The sequence below is a fragment of the Sapajus apella genome, unplaced genomic scaffold (genome assembly GCF_009761245.1).
Source record: "Sapajus apella isolate SASKATOON/1434 unplaced genomic scaffold, GSC_monkey_1.0 scaffold91, whole genome shotgun sequence".
Classification (NCBI taxonomy): domain Eukaryota; kingdom Metazoa; phylum Chordata; class Mammalia; order Primates; family Cebidae; genus Sapajus; species Sapajus apella.
This window is the reverse complement of record NW_022437031.1, coordinates 4,494,991-4,498,846: the sequence shown is the minus strand read 5'-3', so window position 1 is coordinate 4,498,846 and position 3,856 is coordinate 4,494,991. Positions and strand designations below refer to the sequence as shown.

The window sequence follows — 3,856 nt, the reverse complement described above, 5'->3', positions numbered from 1 at the left end:
AGCTAGACCCACTAATAAAATGAGAGAGAAGATACAATTAACTAAAATCAGAAATGAAAGTAGGGACACAACTATGGACATTGCAGTCAATCTAGCTAAATTATTTGTCAATAAAAAAAAAACCTTTTTGAAGAATTAATCTGTGGTTGCTTTGAATTTCTCTATATTTTTATTTTGTGAATATTTCATTTATCTTCACTTTATTTTTTATCATTACCTTCCTTCTGCCGTATTTTCATTTAGTTTGCACTTCTTTCTCTGTTTACTTTAGACATAAAATAAAGTTATTGTTTTGAGACTTAAAAAAAAAATAAATTGGGGTTAAAAAAAACCCTAACATAAAATTTACCATCTTAATAATTTTTAAGTATGCAGTTTATTACTGCTAAATATATTCAGGTTGCTTTGTAACTAATCTCCAAAACCTTTTCATCTTTCATCTCTATACCCATTAAGCTTCAACTCTCCATTTCTCCCTTTTCTTTATTTACTGCTTCTGAGTTTGACTACTCTCAATGCTATATGAAAAAAATCATTGGCCTAAGCTGGGGGAGGATCCAAGATGGCCAAATAGGAACAGCTCTGGAGCACAGTTCCCATCAAGAACAATGCAGAGAGTGAGTGCCCACTGCATTTCCAAACAAATTTACAATGCCCACAGGTCAGGAGATCCCAGGGCCAAAAGGCACCACGAGTTTTCAGCATGGCAGTTTCAGCTGGTTCCAGGTTGGTGCACAGAAAGTCACACAAATATGAGTGGCCTTTTCAACTGGCACCTGGAACACCTAGGAGACAGAGCCACCCATTCAACTGAAAGAGAGGGGGCAGAGACAGGGAGCCAGGCAATCTGGCTTAGCAGGTACCACCCCCACAAAACAAGCAATCTGAAATGCTCTGGATTTAGAGATTTGCTGCAAGCTCAGCTGGACCCAGAACAGTCCAGCTCAGTGGGGGGAAGGGCAACCACCACTACTGAGGCAGTCTGCCACTACTGAGGCAGTTCACACAGCAGTGGGACAGAACCTGTGGCAGCTCAGCAACACCTCTGTTGAAATACTATGACTAGGCTACTACATGCAGGGCAAGGAATGTATGAAAAAAGGCAGCAGCATGACAGAAACTTATAAAGCCAACAGAGCACTTGGGAAAAGAGGGAGTTATGAGTTCTGCTGCAGCAAATGTAAAAGTATCTGCCCAGCATCTCTGCACAGAACAGTGGAACTCCAGCACAGCACTTCAGCTCCTATAAGGGACAGACTGTCTCCTCAAGTAGCTCCATGACCCCTGTATACACAATGAGACACCTAATAAAGGAGTGCTCAGGCTGACGTTTGGCAGGTACCCTTCTAGGACAAAGATAACAGGAGAAGAAACTGGCAGGAATGCTAACTGTTCTGCAGCCCCCATAGGTGATCCCCAGGCAAGCAGGGTCTGGAGTGGGCCTCCAGAAGTCGTGCAGCAGAGGGACCTGACTGTTATAAGGAAAACTAAGAAACAGAAAGAAATAACTTCATCAGTAACAAAAAGGATGTCCACTCAGAGACCCCATCCAAAAGTCACCAACTACAGAGACCACAGGTGGATAAAACCACTAAAATGGGAATAAACCAGCACAAAAAGGATGAAAACACCAAAAACAAGAATGCCTCTCCTCCTCCAAAGGATCACAACTCCTCACCAGCTAGGTATCAAAGATGGATGGAGAAAGAATCTGATGAACTGACAGAAACAGACTTCAGAAGGTGGGCAATAAAACTCCTCTGAGCTAAAAGAACATGTACTAACTCAATGCAAAGAAACTAAGAACCTAGAAAAAAGGTTAAATGAGATGATAACTAGAATAAACAGTCTAGAGAAGAATATAACTGACTTGATGGAGCTGAAAAACACAACACGAGAACTTCATGAAGCATACACAAGTTTCAATAGCCGAATTGACCTAGCAGAAGAAAGGATATCAGAGATTGAAGATCAATTCAATGAAATAAAATGAAAAGGCAAAATAGAGAAAAAAGAGTGAAAAGAAATGAACAAAGCCTGCAAGAAATATGGGATTATATGAAAAGACCTAATCTACGTTTGATAGGTGTACCTGAATGTGATGGAGAGAATGAATCCAAGCTGGAAAACACTCTTCAGGATATTCTTCAGGAAAACATCCCCAAACTAGCAAGCCATGCCATCATTCAAGTCCAGGAAATACAGAGAACACCACAAAGACATTCCTCAAGAAGAGTAAACCCCAGGTATATAATCTTCAGATTCACCAGAGTTGAAATGAAGGAAAAACTGCTAAGCGCAGCAAGAGAGAAAGATCGGGTTACCCACAAAGGCAAGCTCATCAGACTCACAGCAGATCTCTCAGCAGAAACCCTACAAACCAGAAGAGAGTGGGGGCCAATATTCCACATCCTTAAAGCAAAGAACTTTCAACCTAGAATTTCATATCCACCCAAACTAAGCTTCATAAGTGAAGGACAAAGAAAATTCTTTATGGACAAGCAGTTGCTAAGCAATTTCATCACCACCAGTCCTGCCTTATAAGAGCTCTTGAAAGAAGCACTAAACAAGGAAAGGAACAACCAGTACCAGCCACTACAAAAATGTACCAAATGGTAAAGACCATTGACACAATGAAAAAAATGCTTCAACTAATGTCCAAAACATCTAGGTAGCATCAAAATGGCAGAATCAAATTACCACATAACTATATTAACCTTAAATGTAAATGAGCTAAATGTCACATTCAAAAGACACAGACTGGCAATAGGATAAAAAGTCAAGACCCAGCAATATGCTGTATTCAGGAAACCCATCTCACATGCAAGGACACACATAGGCTAAAAATAAAGTGATGGAGGAAGATTTATCAAGGAAATGGAGATGAAAAAAAGCAGGAGGAATTGCAATCCTAGTCTCTGACAAAATGGACTTTAAACCAACAAAGATCAAAAGAGACAAAGAAGAGCATTACATAATGGTAAAAACATCAATACAACAAGAAGAGCTAACGATGTTAAATCTATATGCACCCAAGACAGGAGCACCCAGGTATATAAAGCAAGTTCTTAATGACCTACAAAGAGACTTAGACTCCCACACAATAATAGTGGGAGACTTTATCACTCCACTGTCAATATTAGACAGATCAACGTGGCAGAAAATTAACAAGTATATCCAGGACTTGAACTCAGATCTGGACCAAACGGGCCTAATAGACATTTAAAGAACTCTCCACCCAAATCCACAGAATATACATTACATATCTTTTGTAAAAAATCAAGTAATTCTCTAGAGTTTGCAATTATAAGTCTACAACAAATTTAAATCCACTTTCCAACATCATTATACCATTTCATCGATAGTGTAGGCATTATATAAGAGAGTATTACTGTTATTTATTTGTTATCCCTATGCTATAATATACCAATTAATTTTTACTATTATTATTTGAAGAACTATCTTATTAAATCAATTAGGAATACAAATAATAAAATATTTCATTTTACCTTAATTTATGTCTTATGTGATGTTCTTGTTTTTAATATAAGTCCTATATATTTGATCTATTTAATTTTTGTTCTTCATGAAGAGCTTGTTTATTTACTTGTTTATTTAAAATATTTGATTTGAGACAGGGTCTCACTCTTACCACCCAGGGTGGAGTGCAGCAGTACAATCTTGTCTTACTGCAACCTTGACTACCTGAGCTCAGGTGATTCTCCCACCTCAGCCTCCCAAGTATTGAAATAATTTTTCTTTTTCCTTTTGTTTTCTCTCCCTTTCCTTCTTTCTTTCTTTCTTTCCTCCCTCCCTTCCCTCCTTCCCTCCTTCCCTCCTTCCCTCCTTCCCTCCT

The 3,856-nt window shown here is 38.7% G+C and overlaps 1 long non-coding RNA gene across 1 annotated transcript in view; it reads right to left on the bottom strand.

The window, feature by feature from the left end:
* Positions 1 to 872: 872 nt before the first annotated feature.
* The window catches only part of LOC116534977, a 9,398-nt gene continuing 6,414 nt past the window's right edge, over positions 873 to 3,856 (bottom strand). The window contains exon 3 of the long non-coding RNA XR_004261983.1: positions 873 to 884. This is a non-coding gene — a long non-coding RNA (uncharacterized LOC116534977). The remainder of the gene's footprint in view (positions 885 to 3,856) is intronic.